Here is a 19,633-nt window from a genome sequence, read left to right on the forward strand (position 1 = left end):
CTGGCCGGTTCATTCATCTCTTCATCCTCACTCTTCACCTGAAACAGCCTCACAGGGTTCCTGGTCTCCTCCAGTCCTGGTACCTGGTCCTCCTCCTGTTCCTGTTTAAGGACTGGACTCTCTGAATCCTCCGGATCCGGACTGGAGGTGAACTCAGGAGGAACCTCTTTTTTCACCATCAGCTGCTGAACATCTGGAGGAAACGATTCAATAATGAATCCTCTTTATTAGCTACAATATGAGCACAGTTATTCCTCCAGCTGCTTCATTCTACATCTGCCAAATACAGTCCTCAGCCTTTCTCACTCATAAAAACAACCGACCCGTTTTGTGGATCAGGACTCGGGGCTGCAGCAGCTCCAGCTGGCTCCTCTGCCGGTCGATCTCCTGCCTGAAGCCCGAAGCCTCCTCCTCATATCCGGCCACCATTCTGTCCACGGCCGCTAAGATCTCCCGGCAGGCGGCGGCGAGTCTGTCGGTGACAAAACCCCGCAGGACTTCTGCTGTGGACATTTTACCTTGTTCACCTTTCAGCTGAGGGACAAAAGACCATCAGTCCTGTTTGTGTGCAGCAAATATACGGATATTATCAGTATGAGACACTTTATCAAAACATTTCCTATATTATTTTTTTAAACATTGATTCAATGTGGTCATTAACCTGCAATATGCCCTTTAAGGTTACATTTGTGACTTTCTAACTACTTTCTTAACCCCCCCACCCTCCATATCATTGATAAAACTTGCTGACTTGTGATTGACTTCTGAAATCACCAACACTACCCCAACAAATAGCACTTACTGCTCTCAGAACAGAAGTCTGTGCTTCAGTTGGGGAAACGTTGGTGACAAATGCACTAATTCAGCTGATCTGACGAAATGTATTAATTTTTGTCCAAATTCCATCCAGGACAACCCCAAAGAGAAGCACATGTACAAAAGGAAGTCTTCAGTCTTTTTATTTGAAATGATCATTGTTGCATTCTAAGAAGAAGTTGTTGTCTTTGTCAGTCAGCACTGCTCCAACAAGTAGCACTTACTGAATTCAACAGTCTAGTCAGTGCTCAAGTTAAGGTAACATTTGTGACTTTCAGACTGCTTTCTTTGCCCCCAATTGATTAATTGATAAAACTTGTTGTCCTGGTGATTGAATAAAAGACAGAATTGCATTCCTCATTTTTTTTGTCCAATTTCCATCCAGGACAACCCCAAAGAGAGGCACTTATGCACAAAGACGTCATCAGTGTCTCTGATTGGAGTGATCTGAGTTAGATCTGAAGAAAACGTGGCTCCAAGACTTAATGTTGTTTTTGTCAATTCACACTGAAAGTGGAAAAAGAGACCAATTGAATTGATTAAGTCACATTAAGCTTTCATTTTTACCTCACTTAGGATCTTCTCTTCAAGAGTCTATGCAGCAACTTTCCAGTTGTGTCATCGTTCCAATGGACTCCCTTTCAGGCTTTTACCTGAATTCATCTTATACCTGAATGAAACCACTCCCACAGCTGCCTGTCTACTTAGTTTGGGCGGTTTCAATGGTCTTGGTAATGGTTTGTAATGAAGAACACATTTAGTCCATCAGGAACAGACAACGATCCTCTTAAATTCATGAGGTCCGTTAGCATATGATGAGAGGACTGTTAACTGCAGTGATTAGGGATCAGGGTTGTATTGTTGTAGCTGATCTGAAGAAATCTATTTAAAATTGCAAATCATCATCATTTTTACTGAATTTCTGAGCAGGACAACCCCAAAGAGAAGGATTTATGTAGAAAGGAATAATTGTAGCTGTCTGAGTTAGAGCTTGCTGTTGTGTTTGTCAGTCAACAAATAGCTGAGCTGTGTAGTTGTGTTGTGCATGAAAAGCAGCAGTCAGCTCTGCCTGGATACAACAGTGGTCAGGGCTGTATGATGTATGTTTATACTGAAACACTGACAGCTCTCCTCCATCTCCCTCTTTTACTTACTCTGGGTTCCAGGCCTCGTTGGTGCAGTAGGCAGTGTGTCAGACTCATAATCTGAAGGTGTTGAGTTGGAGCTTCACACCTTTAGTTCCACTTCCAGGCCATGGAAGCAACAATGAGAAGTCATTTCCACTGTGTGCTGTGCTGAAACAGCTCTGTTGGTAGAGTCCCTGGTTCAATCCTGGATTTTAGTACCTGTAGTGTGTCTTTTTCAATTAATGAGAGATAAAAAGCTATTTAGGAAATGTCAAGGTGCCAAACAAACCAACATTTTCTACGGACGGAGTGGCAATATTTCAACATGTCAAAGGAATTTTGGTCGGACGGTCAAAAGTAGACCAAAACAACTTTGTCCCAAACACACCTTGCTGCAGTGGAGGTTAAAGAAAAGCAACAGAAAGAGGACATGACCTGACTGTGTGTCTCATAAATGTCTGAATCCAATCTGTTAAAGTGAAGCTGAAATGAATCCTTGCAGCATTAATTGTTCAGCAGCATGACTTGTCATGATACTGAGGTTGTGTCCTGTTTGGGGGTCACCACAGAGGAGGAGCTAGTGAGGACAGGCAGCATTATCAATGACCTCATCTCATCCAGAAGGTTTCATCAGACAGATAAGCGATTTAGTTGTCAGGCTCCAGTGTCATGGGAGACATCTGTAGATCATAAGCCATTTAAAAAAAAAATCCAGTTTGATGATGATTGGAAATGTCTGTTTATTGTTTATCACTTGTTAGGATCCCTGTTAGCTGTCACTGAGGCAGCAGCTACTCTTCCTGGGGTCCAAATGAAAATGCACATCTGCAGTCAAACAGGCTCACAAACCACTTTACCATCAACCTCAACTGTATACACATTACTTCCATCACCAGATCCTCTGTATATAGATGAATGTTGCAGTGCTGCTGTGGCTTAGCTGGTCAAAGCACCTGTCTTGTTAGAGTCATGATGGTCAGCTACTTATGTTGGAATATTTTAAGATCCTCTGTACATTTCTGTACATCAGAGTGGTGCTGTGGCTTAGTTGGTCAAAGCGCCTGTCTAGTAAACAGGAGATCCTGGGTTCAAATCCCAGCAGCACCTATTTTAAGGTTGTTGTGATAAACTCATGTAACTTCTTCTGCAGGAGTTCCATTAAAACTCTCTGACCAATCAGGTAACTGCAGAGTCTTCATGTCTCCCTTTGGAACATCCTGCAGTCGATGGTGCCAAAGTCCTCCAGCTACAGACCAGTAACCCGTCCTCACCACAGCTGTACATCTGTTACACCCTGTAGTTGTCTCGGGGAAAGGGAAGCTTATTGTCATATAGTGATGGGATGGCTCCATACTCCAGAACATCCCTGTGAACCCGGTCATAGACCTTCTCCAGATCAAATCTTGGGGTTCCACATGTCCACTATAATTCCAGTGGATAAGACAAGTCAATCACAATCACAAGTTTTATCAGTTTTTAGGGTGTGGGGGTTAAGAACATCTGAATTAGTTTGAAAGTCACAATTGTTACCTTAACCTTAGCATTTAAAGAAACGCATCATCAGCAAACACCAGCTGCTGTTTTCACCCAGGTGGCTGCCACATGGGTTCAACTTGTGACTGTGGTGTTGTCAGTGAAAAGGATTCTGTTACAAACTCCTAAACTACTTCAAGGACTCTGCACCTTGGCGTTATTAGCACCACGCTCTAACCAGCTGAGCTAACTAGACTGCTTGGATGCTTCTAAGGCTTATTATAAAAGTAAACAGAACAAATAGCAGCTTAAACTTTTTGGAAAATTCAGCACGCCAGCATCAGCTGCTGGCTTAGCATGTATTTGTATCAATAAGCCTCTCAGCTGTTCTGAATGGTGACAGTGGGGCAGCCTTTGTGTTTACATCTGAATCACATGTGATTTTGGAAATTCTTCAAAGCAACTTCAAAGGAGGAGTTTCATTCTGTGAGTACTGTGACATCATCAGTCCAGAGTGATTTCTGTGTGTCTGCGCTCATCCATTTGAAGGGAACGTGAGAGAGTGTGTATGCATCTGTGTCATGTGGGAGATCAATGAAAGACAGGAAATGCCTTTGATCTCCAGTGATGTCACACAGTCTCATTGTGGAGTTATTAGTTGTTGATGTTGTTCTGTAAAAATCTGCATCAGTGAAACATTCATTCCAGACTGATATTATCTGTGTCATGGTGTTCAGAGATTTCAGCAGCTCACATCCAACACAGAGACTCTGAGCAGGCCCACCTGGTCTTAGACCCAGACCCAGACCCAGACCTAAATCCAAACCCAGGAGACAGAGGTTGAGTGAGTCAGTGAGGAAGAAGCTGCTCGTTCTCCTTCAACAGTTTGATCTGAGGAAAAGTCACTTCCTCTTTTCAGGAATCAACTTCTACCATCTGTCCACTAGATGGAGATAACTGAGCATCAACGTAAAAATCCTCCGGTCTTCCATGTGTGAACTATAATACCAGTGAATTAAACAAAGATCGTCCCTGGGTGGGCTCGAACCACCATCCTTTCAGTTAACAGCCGAACGCGCTGACCGATTGCACCACAGAGACATGATGACATTTGGAGATAGTTCAAGATAGTCTGACCTTTAGGATAATTCCACCAAGAACAGCAGGCTGCAACATGGACAGACCAAAGTGAGGTGAATGTGCACTCTGTGGTGGAGGCCATGAGAAAAAATGGGAGGAGTCTTTGATGTCATGGTGGCATTACAGAATCTTTTTTTTTTTTTTTTGCTTCAACAAGATACCAACTTTCTTCCAAAAGCTCAAGCAGCTGCTCCAGCTGAGGCTAGAACTCACAACCTCAGCATCACTCTGCAGGTTACTGTCATATAAGTCATACTGTCATATCTAAAGCCTGTGGCTCCCTGTGGTAGAAATGGACAGCAGTTGTTGGACTAAAGAAAACTCAGCTGTTACTGAATCCGCTAAGCACCAGCAGCTCCCTTCGATAGCTCAGTTGGTAGAGCGGAGGACTGTAGAGGCTTACAGCTGAAATCCTTAGGTCGCTGGTTCAAATCCGGCTCGAAGGAGGCTGTTTTTTTCATCGGCCTCATCCAGCACAGTGATGAGTCAAACAACAGACAGGAGGTGACCACAGTTGTATCACTTTTCATGTAGAGCAGCTGTGTTTTATATTGCAGGCAGCACTGAGTTTCTAACATTTGGATGTTGTTAAGAGGATCATTACCATCAGCTGAGAATCAAACATGTGCAGCACTCAGGAATTCTACCACTGAAGTTCAACGAGCATCAAAGGCTTTTGACCATTTCTGTGAATAATGTGGAGAAAAAACTAACCTTCCTCTGGTGTTCGGGTCGGGATTTTTTGGATTTTCTGCTCACAGGTGATGTTACCAACCTGTGATCTTGATGATACTCTACAGTATGTAGATCTACATGATCCTTGCCAAATACTATTTGCTGACTGATGTCCCATTGTCAGAATGGCATGATAACACTGTGAGAGATGTGCATTTGAAGCCTTCACTGTGGGACTTTGGAGAAGTGGATGGTGAACAGAACATCCTGCATTAATGGGCTCAGCCAGCTGAAATAGCTCAGCTGGGAGAGCGTTAGACTGAAGATCTAAAGGTCCCTGGTTCAATCCCGGGTTTCGGCATCAGAGGTACCTGAGTGTGGTTCAAGTTCAGGTTTTTCTGACCTACATTTCCAATGTTCCCCCTCTTCTTTCAACCACACCATGAATTGTGAGGTTGGATGCGTCACGCTGACTGGTTGTGTGTCCAAAAGGCTGTCAAACACATCTTTCTTCAGTTTTCTCCTCCAAACATTTGTACACAGTTTTGAGATGACTTCAGCTGGAAAATGTCAGGAGTTTTTCAAGCAGCACTGATTTACAGGAAACGACGAACATTGGAGCGTGAACAGCTAGCTGTTGCTAAAAAGCTGTTAGCAGAGGATGGTTTCGATCCATCGACCTGTGGGTTATGGGCCCAGCACGCTTCCACTGCGCCACTCTGCTGTAAACCACCCCAGATGGGACTCAAACCCACAATCCCTGGGTTAGGAGGCCAGTGCCTTATCCATTAGGCCACTGGGGCACAAAAAAAAATGGGAGGAGCCTTTGATCTCTGTGATGTCATTAGAACCTTTGTGACATCACAGAATCAGCATCTCCTTTGATGGTTACTGATGGAACAGGAAAAGGTCAGATCCTGATATAATCTTGTGAATCCACAAGTATGCCTTTCTTTGTTTGTGTACCAACAGCCTGAGCTCTGGTTCTGACTTTGTTTTGATGAACCTCATTATTTACACACAGCACATTCAGGACATTAATGTGACAGTTTATTTTATGCTAAAGAAACTTTGGTAAGAGTCACGATGGTCAGCCACATATGTTGGGGGAATTTTCAGATCCAAAATACATCCCTGTACATCAGAGTGGTGCTGTGGCTTAGTTGGTCAAAGAGCCTTGTTGCTCAGGTCAGATGTTGTAGAAACAAACTACTTTTGGGTTTTCATCAGCTTTAGGTTACAACGATCAATATTATAGAAATGACAGACAAAATTCTCCATGTCTTCCTGTTAATCAGTGCTGCTGAAAAAGTCATGTCTCATGATGGGACATCCAGTATGTATATGTAGCAGTATGCATAAATAGCAGAGGATGGTTTCGATCCATCGACCTCTGGGTTATGGGCCCAGCACTCCTCCGCTGCGCCACTCTGCTCAGGGTGTTCAGGTCTCCTCTGGAGATTAGTGTAATTTTTAACCAAGTCAACGTATAAGTTTGGATGTACTCTTCGATTGATTTTACACATTTAACTTTAAGAGATCGTAGTTTACAGTTATAAATATAAATGGGGATAAAATCTGATTTTCATTTCATTTCAAAACTCTCGAGTGGTGGTTAGGGAAAACATGGAGAATGTCATTTATCACAGCTCTAACCAGCTGACGTTGAGGATAATTCTGACTGGATAGATAATTTTAAGTGGAATAGCAGGCTGCAACTTAGACAGACTAAAGCAACCACCGACGAGGATGGGATTCTTAACCTTAACCACTCCTCCACCTCGTCATGTTTGATTGCTTCAAAGGCAGATATTTATTAATTCTAGCTGGAATAGCAGGCTGCAACAGGACAAGTTCTGCATGTCTCTGTCTCTTGATGGGCTAATTTTTCAACAAATTGTTCGGCTCATTTGCTAGCTTTCGTTGTCAGAATGGCCGAGCGGTCTAAGGCGCTGCGTTCAGGTCGCAGTCTCTCCTGGAGGCGTGGGTTCAAATCCCACTTCTGACAGAAAGTGCTTTTCTTTCACCTCTACTGCAGCAAGGTGTGTTTGTGATGTCACAAAGGTTCTAAAGAGATCAAAGACTCCTCCCACTTTTTTGTCATGACCTCCACAGTAGAGTGCACTCTGTTAATGAAGCTCAAAAGGCAATCATGGTCCTGCCAGATACCTTTGAGTTCTGCAGACAGAAGCAACAACAAAACTGGAACTATTTGGACTGAACCTGGTTTGTCTGTATTAAAGTAGGTCAAAGAAACCTGAGCTTGCACCTTACTCAGGTACCTTTGATGCCGAAACCCGGGATTGACCCAGGGACCTTTAGATCTTCTGTCTAACGCCCTTAGTGTTACATTGATCATGCAGTGCCTCACCATCATGACTCTTACCAAAGTTTGTCTTCTGTTAAAAAAGAGCAATCACCATCTGCTCAACACAGCAACCAACACTAAACTGCCGTTTCTCTAGTCCAGAGACTGCAAGCAAAAGCTGTAACACAGGAAGTGATGGCAGCACCATGATTGCCTTTTGAGCCTCATTAACAGTGTGCACTCCATGGTGGAGTTCATGAGAAAAAATGGGAGGAGCCTTTGATCTCTGTGATGTCATTAAAACCTTTGTGACATCACAGAATCAGCATCTCCTTTGCTGGACAAGCCCAGCTGTTGCCTTGCAGTCGTCAGGAGAGCTAACCCTTATGATATGGAGCTGTGTGAGGTTGGCTGGTTGTGTTATTTGTAGTGTCTTGTAAAGTGAAGCAACAGTAACTTTGTGGCTCATGCTGTGCTGCGGAGAAGGGAAATTGGTGTTTTAGCTGTTGCAGGAGCTCAGAAGCTGTCTGGTTAGCTAAAGCTGCTAAAACTGCTAAAGCTACCACACCATGCAGGGGATGTAGCTCAGTGGTAGAGCGCATGCTTTACCACTGCAAAAATGACACACAAATGACATTATGGGAAATCTCAAAACTGTGTACAAATGTTTGGAGAAGAAAATGGAAGAAAGGTGTGTTTGACAGCCTTTTGGACACACAACCAGTCAGTGTGACGCATCCAACCTCACAATATTTCATGGTGTGGTTGAAAGAGGAGGGAGAACATTGGAAATGTAGGTCAAATAAAATAGAGTTCGAACCTCACTCAGGTACCACCTCAGATGCCGAAACCCGGGATTGAACCAGGGACCGTCAGATCTTCAGTCTAACGCTCTCCCAGCTGAGCTATTTCGGCTGGCTGAGCCCACTAATGCAGGATGTTCTGTTCACCATCCACTTCTCCAAAGTCCCACAGTGAAGGCTTCAAATGCACATCTCTCACAGTGTTATCATGCCAAGAGAAAGAACTGACTGATTCTGACAATGGGACATCACCATGGCCCAGGTACTGATGGAACATTTGTGGCATTGTGACGTCACTGGAGATCAAAGGCATTTCCTGCCTTTCATTGATCCCCCACGCGACACAGATGGATACGTCACACTCTCACGTTCGCTTCAAATGAATGAGTGCATGCAGTTTCTGTATGCTCTACTGACTGAGCTACTCAGGCTTCTGATTGGTGTATAATTGGACGAGCCCTCTTCTTAACAGAAGGTTTTAGTTTTCTTTTACACAAGAGTTTAGTTCTTTGGAGATATGGCAATAATAACTTCCTGTATTACAGCTTTTACTTGCAGTCTCTGGACTAGAGAAACAGTAGTTTAGAGTAAGAGTCATGATGGTCAGGCACTGATATTGGCAACATAACACAATGGGCTCATCCAGGATTTGTACCCTGGACCTCTCGCACCCTAAGCGAGAATCATACCCCTAGAGACTTTCTCAGCATAACATTTACGGCATTCAAAATGTTTTAAACCGTATTTATCATACAGTCAGATTTTTTCTGAGGGCCACTGAGCCATCCTGACATGTGTGTCCAGCTGCCAGCTGATATTGTATAATCATATTGAAGGTACACCTCTGAAACATGACGCACCAAACACTTTGAGAAGCTAGTTCATAACCGAAGTAATCTGGTTTCCGTCTCCTCCCTGTCTTCATGTTCCTCTTCGAAGGTCGTTGCTTATCTCCGGAGGTATGATCTCAGCTCCTGTAAGAAAAACACAAGTTTCTGCATTCCTGCAGGGTTAGTAAAAGTTGAGCAATACTGTGATAATCATTTTATGTACATTTATTCTAACAGAAACAGAGAAGTTAATGCTAGCTTCGATAGGACAGTGTCAGCTACTCAGTGCATTGCAGTTGGCTGTGTATGAGGCAGCTGAGCTGCAGACCAGTCAGGGAGGAAGAAATTTGTTATTGTTGTTATATATGGTTGTTTTGACCTACATTTCCAATATTCTGCCTCGTCTTTCAACCACACCACAACCACATGAAATATTGTGAGGTTGAATGCTGCACGCTGACTGGTTGTGTGTCCAAATGGCTTCAAAGACATCTTTCTGCCATTCACTCCTCCAAACCTTTGGACACAGCTTTGAGCTTTCTCACAGGTGACACAGGTGTCATTATTTCAGTGAAGATGTATGTGATATGGTGACCAAGGAACTGTATTCAGGCTCCAGTCTCTTTATGCAGGTCATCTCTCTCTCTGCCATTTACTAATATATATATATTATATTAGTATATTTGTACCAACCAGCACCAACCACTAAAACACTGTTCCTCTTGTCCAGATTCTGCAGGTAAAAGCTGATTCAAAGAAAAGAGGGATTGGCATTCCTCATCTTTTTTGTCCAAATTCCAACCAGGACCAGAACCAAAGAGAAACACAAAGAATTCATCAGTGTCTCTGATTTGAGTGAATCAATAGATTCTGTAATTGAAGTCATCTAACGTCTAAGAAGACATCAATTTAAAACTTGTGATCGTTTTAATTGAAATTCCAACCAAGGTTTGGAAGGGGGGGCGGGGGGGTGAAAATGACAGGAGGGTTAAAGAGCAGTGTTAATGGGCAAAAACAAGCAGAACTGTCGCAGAACATCCAGTATAACTGGAGCCTTCCAGCCGAAATAGCTCAGTTGGGAGAGTGTTAGACTGAAGATCTAAAGGTCCCTGGTTCAATCCCGGGTTTCGGCATCGAAGGTGGTACCTGAGTGAGATTCAAACTCAGGTTTTTTTTTACCTACATTTCCAATATTCTCCCTCCTCTTTCAACCACACCATGAAATGTGTGGGTGGATGTGTCACGCTGACTGGTTGTGTGTCCAAAAGGCTGTCAAAGACGTAATTTTCTCGTGGAAGATCGCAGGATTTTTCAGATGATGTGGTCCTTTTGGCACCATCAGCCTGAGATCTACAGGGTTCATTGGATGGTCCACAAAAATGGCTGCATGAACATTAGAATGCTGAGATGCTTGGTTGCATCTCCCATATGATTCCAGGCGGCCCGGGTTCGACTCCCGGTATGGGAATTTCCTGTACAACAATGGACCTACCACTAGCAGGCCCCATGTTGGGCAATAAATATTTTCTTGGAAGCCCAACAACGAGTTGAAGAAATCTTCAGTTCACAGTTGAAACATTTATTAAGGTCACAGGTAAAGTAAGGCAGCGCTGGGCTTGAAGTGACAGAGCTCCCCCAGGATCTCTGCCAGAAAGAGCCCTGATATCTGGAAAAGTTTCACATTTATCTTCTTGAGCTGGGTCTGTCCCGAACAGAGGTTGGACTTTCACACAACCAAATGTAACTGTCAGTCAGATGTACAAAGATGTCATTTACAAACAGTTTCTACTAACAGTTAGTTGAGGAATCAGCTGAATGAGGACAGATGTGACTTAAAGCACAACAAAGATCTTTCCCAGAAGGTGGGGAATATAACTGGCCAGTTACCAGGGTCATGGACAGGCCAACCACTGTCCATGACTTGTTCTTAGAATGTGTTAAAAAATGTGTGTGAGTGTGTATCTACTGTAACAGACCGACTGTAGCTGAATAGATAGAACGGTTTCATCCTCCTCCTGGTCTGTAGACCAGTTGGGCACCATTGGCATGAGATCTACAGGATCTCAAGTTAAATTGTAGACACACAGTTAGGCTGCAATGGCCGGGAATCGAACCCGGGTCAACTGCTTGGAAGGCAGCTATGCTCACCACTATACCACCATTGCATGCAAAATGGTGAGCGTCCACTCCGAATGGACGCGAAATGGTACCCTTTGTTTGTGCTGTAAAAATTCTTATTTGTGCTGCTACGGTTTTATCGGTGTTAGACATTTTAATTTCTGGTGATGAAGTCACACAGCCCCCCATGTTCTCCGAATGGACCCAAAGTGCAGTTGTCACCAAATTTATCAAACAGTAATGTCAGATGTCAGATGTCAGTAATGTAAGATGTTCAATCTTAAATAATTACATAGCCTATCGTAGCTCAAAGCTTTTGATCCAGTGAGACATTTATAAGCAGTTAGTTCCATTAGGCCACTGGGACAGATATTTAATATCTCCAAGAAGCGAGAATAGGTTAGGAAGGATACTAAATGTTGTAGTGTATGATCAATGCTCAGAAAACGTTTGACTACATTTTAAATGCCATAAATGTCCTGCTGTCAATGGCTCGTTGGTCTAGGGGTATGATTCTCGCTTCGGGTGCGAGAGGTCTGACTGGAACTTTTCCTGTTGCAGCCTGCTATTCCTGCTAGAATTATCCTAAATATCTGCCTTTAAGGACATCGTGAGCTAGCAGACAATTGGTCACCTGCCAAGATAAAAATATATATAATCACGCTGTGCACGTGCAAATTAAGATCATTATATGCATCATAATCATGGACCAGTAAAGATGGTGACAGATAGAACATCATGTTATGTCAGCACCACAAAAGTAGTACAAAGAAGTACCAAGATGTACAGAGGATCTGAAAATATTGCAATATAAGTCGCTGACCATCATGACTCCTACCAAAGTTTATCTCCTGTGAAAAGCAGTCAATCACCAATATCCCTTCTCCTCAGCACAGCATGAGCCACAAAACTGCCAGACAGCAAAGCTCACACAGCTCCGTAGTGTAACAGTTAGCACCCTTATTGAATGAAAGGCATACCCCTAGACCAACGAGCCATGTGGACTGTGGAGTTCATGACAAAAAAGTGGGAGGAGTCTTTGATCCCTTTGATGTCATTAGAACCTTTGTGACATCACAGAATCAGCATCTCCTTTGATGGTTACTGATGGAACATTTGTGGCATTTTTTTTTTTCATTATTTACACACAGCACATTCATGACAGTTAGTATTATATGCTAAAGAAACTTTGGTAAGAGTCATAATGGTCAGCCACGTACATTGGGGGTATTTTCAGATCCAAAATACATCCCTGTACATCAGAGTGGTGCTGCTACGGAGTGTTGCATCAGTGGCCACCATAACTTCAAGGAACCCAAATGGGAAAGATCCTTATTGACAGCATTGTTGCGCTTTGCTACATCTGAGCTAAAAATACAAATAAAATAATCTAAATTGGCTTTTATTTTGAAATGCTTGTATGGTGCGACTGCTCTTGTTCTTTCTGCAGCTGAAAGCGTCAAGGAGTTGAAACGCAGCATAATGATAAAAATAAACAGTCTGTATTTTTTGGGAATTTTTAGTTCTGTCTCTGCATCAACACCATGAACCACAAAATTATCATTGCAATCTCTGGACAAGAGAAACAGTAATTTTGTGGTTGTTGCTGATCCACTGACCTTCTTGACCTCCTTAATTTTGTAACCTCTGCCATGAATCCATACAAAAAAACCAAAGACTTGCTGTGTTTAGTTCACTTGTTGCTGTATCTCCAAAGAGCTAAAGTCTTGTGGAGAATGTGGGCATCCATCCCACTACCTCTCACATGCTAAGCGAGCGCTCTACCATTTGAGCTAATTCCCCTGCCATGCTAGCATGCAAGCTAAGCTTTGAGAAAAGGCCGCTTTAACAACATCAACAGGTTTCAAAGCTTTTCGAGAGAGTTCAAAATAATTACATTTTTCAATCACCTGTATTTTTCAGAAAAAACACTTTCCCTGACCGGGAATCGAACCCGGGCCGCGGCGGTGAGAGCGCCGAATCCTAGCCACTAGACCACCAGGGAAAGATGCTGCCGCGACGCGGCCTCGTATAGTTCCATACATCATCTGTGTTTGGAACTTACTGAAATTACTGCTCCATATTATCCTGCTTAGTCACTCAACCAAATTACTGACTAAACTCCTGCAGAAGAAGTTACATGAGGTTATCTCAACAACCTTAAACTTCAATGAAGAGGTACTGCTGGGAAGTTGAATGGTGGCACGCTGTGTTGCGCTTTGTTGAGCTAAAGATACAAATAAAATGATCTAAATTTGCTTTATTTTCAAATGCTTGTGTGGTGCGACTGCTCTTGTTCTTTCTGTACCTCAAAATGTTTTACATCTGAATCACATGTAAACACAAAGGCTGCCCCACTGTCACCATTCAGAGCAGCTGTGAAGATTATTGATACAAATACATACTAAGCCCGCAGCCTACCCATTGAGCTAACTCCGCTGTGCTAACATGCTAGCGTGTGCAGGGAGTGTCAAATGCCACTCATGTGCATGAATTCACATGCACGCACACACACAACTTCATGTTGAGGAGTTTGGTCTCTGGTTATCTACTTCTTTTTTACATGTTCATTTTGGAATACATTTTCAGTGCCCAGTTTTATTTTCACTGCAGTTACTCATGTTACGTGCGTGCCTGCTGCACCAACGAGGTCTGGAACCCAGAGTAAGTAAAAGAGGGAGATGGAGGAGAGCTGTCAGTGTTTCAGTATAAACATACATCATACAGCCCTGACCACTGTTGTATCCAGGCAGTGCTGACTGATTCTGACAATGGGACATTAAACTGGCCTAATGGACAAGGCGTCTGACTTTGGATCAGAAGACTGAGGGTTTGAGTCCCTTCGTGGTTGGGCAGTTATGTATTACAGGTTATACCATATTTAATGGTTCTGGTGAAACCAAAGTAGGGGAAAGCGGCAGTGCAACTGCCGTAACATCAACATGTAGTGGCAGTAATCAGCTTAAAAACAAAGATTGTCCCTGGGTGGGCTCGAACCACCATCCTTTCGGTTAACAGCCAAACGCGCTAACCGATTGCGCCACAGAGACACATTGACTTCTCCATGTTGCAGTCTGCAGTTCCAGCTAGAATTATCCTAAATGTTGATTGAGCCAACTACTGTCTGCTGTTCTGGAACCGGATACTCAGAGTTCAAATCCTGGACGAGCCCAGCTGTTGCCTTGCAGTCGTCAGGGGAGCTAACTCTTATTATATGGAGCTGTGTGAGGTTGGCTGGTTGTGTTATTGGCAGTATCTTGTAAAGTGAAGCAACAGTAACTTTGTGGCTCATGCTGTGCTGAGGAGAGGGGAAATTAGTGATTGACTGCTTTTCACAGGAGACAAACTTTGTTAAAGCAGCCTGTGTTTAAATCCCAGCAGTTCCTTGTAGGTGAAGTCAAATGTTGTTGAAATAAACTACTTTTGGGTTTTTATCAGCTGGAGGTCACAATGATCAATATTAAAAGAAATAAACACTTGAAATATGTCACTGTGTGTAATGATGTCATAAAATATATTATTTTTACTTTCTGAATGGAATAAAATGAAATAAATCAAATTATATTATTTCAGTGTAATCACATGCACCTGAAATGTCTTTCTTTAGTCTGTCGTTTTTCCTGAACCACAGAGGCTCTGAGCTGCTGCAGCAGGTGAAAAGAGAAACTGTTTCATGAAGCCTCCTCTCTGCTCAGGGGTGGATCACTGTTTTGGGTGGAGTGGAGTTACTGTTATATGTAGTCACTAAATCAGAAGACAGAGGTTCCACCGGGACTTGAACTTGGATCACTGGATTCAAAGTCCAGAGTGCTAACCATTACACCATGGAACCACAGGACTGTTAGCTGAGCTTTATCAAAGGCGCTGGCTCGAGGTTCCAGGAGCAGCACAGTGTGTCTGTACACATTACTGGAGAAAGTGATAAATGACATTCAGCCACTGTGTTAGAATAGCAGAGGAGGGTTTTGATCCATCAACTTCTGTATTACAGGCCCAAAACACTTCCGCTGCTCCACTCTGCTCATAGCAGGCTGTGCTGCAGTCTCTTCTGGATCTGTGGGTTCAAATCCTCTGTGCTGTGCTGTGATTGTTTTGCTTTAAATCACATCTGTCCTCATTCAACTGATTCATCAATTAAATGTTGGTAGAAACTGTTGGTTTGTTTGGCACCTTTACATTTCCTAAATAGCTTTTTATCTCTCATTAATTAAAAAAGACAGTCTTCTAAAGGACACACCACAGGTACTAAAATCCAGGATTGAACCAGAGACTCTACCAACTGAGCTGTTTCCGCACAGCACACAGTGGAAATGACTTCTCATAGTTGCTTCAATGGCCTGGAAGTGGAACTGGAAGTGGTGAGAGGCACCAACTCACCACCTTCAGATAATGAGACTGACGCGCTGCCTGCTGCACCAACGAGGCCTGGAACCCAGAGTCAGTAAAAGAGGGAGATGGAGGAGAGCTGTCAGTGTTTCAGTATAAACATACATCATACAGCCCTGACCACTGTTGTATCCAGGCAGAGCTGACTGCTGCTTTTCATGGAGAGCAGAGTTTTACATTCCAGAAAATTGAACCCAGGCCTCCCGCCTGGCAGGTGAGAATTCTACAGATGAACCACCAATGATGACTGACCACCACTACACCATCAAAAGCCTTGAACACTTGTTGATGCATTTTAGAAACATGACAGCTAACCCTAAGCTGATCACAGAGAGTCTCTTGAATGGCTCTTTAATATGAACGATGGGAACCAAGTCACACTTTCAGGCCCCCCTTCTTTTTTTATTAGTGCCTTGTGTCACTCTGTGCCATCAAATAAAATTTTGAAAAGGACAACAAAAGTAAGACACAAAAGGTGAACTGTGATGGCAGGAATCAAGGTGTGAACACACAGAACAGTCTGTCTTTTCTGGACATGTTTGGTGTGTAGCACAACACAACTACACAGCTCAGCTACTTGTTGACTGACAAAAACAACAGCAAGCCATATCTGAGGCTCTAACTCAGATATTCTACAGTTATTCCTTTGTGCATAAATGATTTACTTTGGGGTTGTCCTGCTCAGAAATTCAGTAAAAATGATGATTTGCTATTTTAAATTTGTACAGATCAGCCACAACAACACAACCCTGATCCCTAATCACTGCAGTTAACAGTCCTCTCACCATATGCTAATGGTCCTCATGAATTTAAGAGGATCGTTGTCTGTTCCTGATGGACTAAATGTGTTCTTCATTACAAACCATTACCAAGACCATTGAAACCGCCCGAACAAAGTAGGCAGGGAGCTGTGGGAGTGGTTTCATTCAGGTATAAGATAAATTCAGGTAGAAGCCTGAAAGGGAGTCCATTGGAACGATGACACAACTGGAAAGTTGCTGCAAAGACTCTTGAGGAGAAGATCCTAAGTGAGGTAAAAATGAAAGCTTAATGTGACTTAATCAATTCAATTGGTCTCTTTTTCCACTTTCAGTGTGAATTGACAAAAACAACAGTAAGTCTTGGAGCCATGTTTTCTTCAGATCTAACTCGGATCACTCCAATCAGAGACACTCATGAAGTCTTTGTGCATAAGTGCTTCTCTTTGGGGTTGTCCTGGATGGAAATTGGACAAAAAAAATGAGGAATGCAATTCTGTCTTTTATTCAATCACCAGGACAACAAGTTTTATAATTTTATCAATTGGGGGTTGAGAAAGTAGTCTGAAAGTCACAAATGTTACCTTAACTTGAGCACTGACTTGACTGTTGAATTCAGTAAGTGCTACTTGTTGGAGCAGTGCTGACTGACAAAGACAACAACTTCTTCTTAGAATGCAACAATGATCATTTCAAATAAAAAGACGGAAGACTTCCTGTTGTACAAGTGCTTCTCTTTGCGGTTGTCCTGGATGGAATTTCGACAAAAATTAATACATTTCGTCAGATCAGCTGAATTAGTGCATTTGTCACCAACGTTTCCCCAAATGAAGCACAGACTTGTGTTCTGAGAGCAGTAAGTGCTATTTTTGGGGTAATGTTGGTGATTTCAGAAGTCAATCACAAGTCAGCAAGTTTTATCAATGATATGGAGGGTGGGGGGTTAAGAAAGTAGTTAGAAAGTCACAAATGTTACCTTAAACGGCGTATTGCAGGTTAAGGACCACATTGAATCAATGTTTAAAAAAATAATATAGGAAATGTTTTGATAAAGTGTCTCATACTGGTAATATCCGTATATTCGCTCCACACAAACAGGACTGGCAGTCTTTGTCCCTCAGCTGGAAAGTGAAGGAGCTAAAATGTCCACAGCAGAAGTCCTGTGGGCTTTTGTCACCGACAGACTCGCCGCCGCCTCCCGGGAGATCTTAGCGGCCGTGGACAGAATGGTAGCCGGATATGAGGAGGAGGCTTCGGGCTTCAGGCAGGAGATCGACCGGCAGAGGAGCCAGCTGGAGCTGCTGCAGCCCCGAGTCCTGATCCACAAAACGGGTCGGTTGTTTTTATGAGTGAGAAAGGCTGAGGACTGTATTTGGCAGATGTAGAATGAAGCAGCTGGAGGAATAACTGTGTTCATATTGTAGCTAATAAAGAGGATTCATTATTGAATCGTTTCCTCCAGATGTTCAGCAGCTGATGGTGAAAAAAGAGGTTCCTGCTGAGTTCACCTCCAGTCCGGATCCGGAGGATTCAGAGAGTCCAGTCCTTAAACAGGAACAGGAGGAGGACCAGGTACCAGGACTGGAGGAGACCAGGAACCCTGTGAGGCCGTTTCAGGTGAAGAGTGAGGATGAAGAGATGAATGAACCGGCCAGGAGCTGTGATCCACAGAGTCCTCTTCAACCAGATCCAGATCCAGAGGAAGAGGTCTCAGACTCCTCTGATACTGAAATCAGTGAGAATGATTCTAATGAAACCAGAGTGGCCCAGTCAGATGTGAAAATACATGAAGGTGATGCAAATGTTAGAAAATGTGACAGCAGTGAAAAACCATTCAGCTGCCATGAGTGTGGGAAAACGTTTAAAAAAAAGTGGGATCTGAAGAGTCACAAGGTAGTCCACACAGGAGAGAGACCCTTCAGCTGTGATGTTTGTGGGAAAAGGTTTAAACTACAGAACGCCCTTAAATCACACATGGTAATCCACACAGAAGAGAAACCCTTCAGCTGTGATGTTTGTGGGAAAAGGTTTAAACGACAGAAAATCCTTAAAGAACACATGGTAGTCCACACAGGAGAGAGACCCTTCAGCTGTGATGTTTGTGGGAAAAGGTTTAAACTACAGAACACCCTTAAATCACACATGGTGGTCCACACAGAAGAGAAACCCTTCAGCTGTGATGTTTGTGGGAAAAGGTTTAAACTACAGAACGCCCTTAAATCACACATGGTAGTCCACACAGAAGAGAAACCCTTCAGCTGTGATGTTTGTGGGAAAAGGTTTAAACGACAGAAAATCCTTAAAGCACACATGGTAGTCCACACAGAAGAGAAACCCTTCAGCTGTGATATTTGTGGCAAAAAATTTAAACGAAGGCGAAACCTGAAATTTCACATGGAGGTCCATACAGAGGGGAAACCGTTTGGTTGTGACAAATGTTAAGAAGAGAAAGACCGAAGCAGGTGACTGCAGGATCTTTGCTGGTTGACCAAAGGCAAACTGTAACATGTTTGGTAATTTGTTTTTACTTTTGCTTTGTTGTTTTTTGTCCTCACTCATTTGTGTTTGAGTCAGTGACATATATACCAGAAAAAAAGGTTTTGTCAACGAATTTCAATAAAACGCATAAAAAATGTTGACTTTTGTTCTGCTAATTCATCTTTATAGAAACATGTGTTTTTGTTTTTTGTTTTTTTTATTTGCCATCAGAAATTATGTGACAATTTGTTGTATTATGCCTAAAATATGCTGTGATATGAAAATAATATAAACTGAAAATGGATTAAACCTGTAAGTTACTCACTTTATCAAAGTCATTTATCAGAACTAAACGCTGATCCATTGTAGTTTTGTGAAAATGAGCATTGAGCATTATTTTCTAAATCATCGCTCAAAGTGAGACCTATGCTGTCGGTCTATCAACATATTTTCTACTTATTGTGACATACTTTGCTATAAAGTTCTAACAATATTTGTCACTCTGTGATGCTGTTTTCTATGTATTCCATTAATGTTTTCAGATTTTATCTTTCATAACAGACTCTGGCTGGCAGAAATGAGATCCACAGGTCAAATCAAATCAAATCAAATCAAATCAGATTTATTTGTATAGCGCCAAATCATAACAAAGTTACATCAAGGCACTTTACATATAGAGCAGGTCTAGACCAAACTCTTTATAAATTTATTTAAAGAGACC

General features: G+C 42.7%; 12 non-coding genes across 12 annotated transcripts; 5 read left to right on the forward strand and 7 right to left on the reverse strand.

Annotated features, from left to right (window-relative positions):
- Positions 1-2,976: 2,976 nt before the first annotated feature.
- trnat-agu (transfer RNA threonine (anticodon AGU)) lies at positions 2,977-3,050 on the forward strand. The gene has a single exon. It is a non-coding gene; the product is annotated as a tRNA-Thr (tRNA).
- A 1,393-nt stretch (positions 3,051-4,443) lies between these two features.
- On the reverse strand, positions 4,444-4,517 carry trnan-guu (transfer RNA asparagine (anticodon GUU)). Its single transcript has one exon. It is a non-coding gene; the product is annotated as a tRNA-Asn (tRNA).
- A 397-nt stretch (positions 4,518-4,914) lies between these two features.
- trnay-gua (transfer RNA tyrosine (anticodon GUA)) lies at positions 4,915-5,002 on the forward strand. The gene is given in 2 exon segments: positions 4,915-4,951; positions 4,967-5,002. It is a non-coding gene; the product is annotated as a tRNA-Tyr (tRNA).
- Positions 5,003-5,519: 517 nt separating this feature from the next.
- Positions 5,520-5,592, forward strand: trnaf-gaa (transfer RNA phenylalanine (anticodon GAA)). Its single transcript has one exon. It is a non-coding gene; the product is annotated as a tRNA-Phe (tRNA).
- Positions 5,593-5,961: 369 nt separating this feature from the next.
- On the reverse strand, positions 5,962-6,034 carry trnar-ccu (transfer RNA arginine (anticodon CCU)). Its single transcript has one exon. It is a non-coding gene; the product is annotated as a tRNA-Arg (tRNA).
- Positions 6,035-7,156: 1,122 nt separating this feature from the next.
- Positions 7,157-7,239, forward strand: trnal-cag (transfer RNA leucine (anticodon CAG)). Its single transcript has one exon. It is a non-coding gene; the product is annotated as a tRNA-Leu (tRNA).
- Positions 7,240-8,381: 1,142 nt separating this feature from the next.
- trnaf-gaa (transfer RNA phenylalanine (anticodon GAA)) lies at positions 8,382-8,454 on the reverse strand. Its single transcript has one exon. It is a non-coding gene; the product is annotated as a tRNA-Phe (tRNA).
- Positions 8,455-10,232: 1,778 nt separating this feature from the next.
- trnaf-gaa (transfer RNA phenylalanine (anticodon GAA)) lies at positions 10,233-10,305 on the forward strand. The gene has a single exon. It is a non-coding gene; the product is annotated as a tRNA-Phe (tRNA).
- Positions 10,306-11,265: 960 nt separating this feature from the next.
- Positions 11,266-11,337, reverse strand: trnag-ucc (transfer RNA glycine (anticodon UCC)). Its single transcript has one exon. It is a non-coding gene; the product is annotated as a tRNA-Gly (tRNA).
- A 1,886-nt stretch (positions 11,338-13,223) lies between these two features.
- On the reverse strand, positions 13,224-13,295 carry trnae-cuc (transfer RNA glutamic acid (anticodon CUC)). The gene has a single exon. It is a non-coding gene; the product is annotated as a tRNA-Glu (tRNA).
- Positions 13,296-14,266: 971 nt separating this feature from the next.
- trnan-guu (transfer RNA asparagine (anticodon GUU)) lies at positions 14,267-14,340 on the reverse strand. Its single transcript has one exon. It is a non-coding gene; the product is annotated as a tRNA-Asn (tRNA).
- A 710-nt stretch (positions 14,341-15,050) lies between these two features.
- trnaq-uug (transfer RNA glutamine (anticodon UUG)) lies at positions 15,051-15,122 on the reverse strand. The gene has a single exon. It is a non-coding gene; the product is annotated as a tRNA-Gln (tRNA).
- Positions 15,123-19,633: the final 4,511 nt, after the last annotated feature.

The sequence above is a fragment of the Echeneis naucrates genome, chromosome 2 (assembly GCF_900963305.1).
Source record: "Echeneis naucrates chromosome 2, fEcheNa1.1, whole genome shotgun sequence".
Classification (NCBI taxonomy): Eukaryota; Metazoa; Chordata; class Actinopteri; order Carangiformes; family Echeneidae; genus Echeneis; species Echeneis naucrates.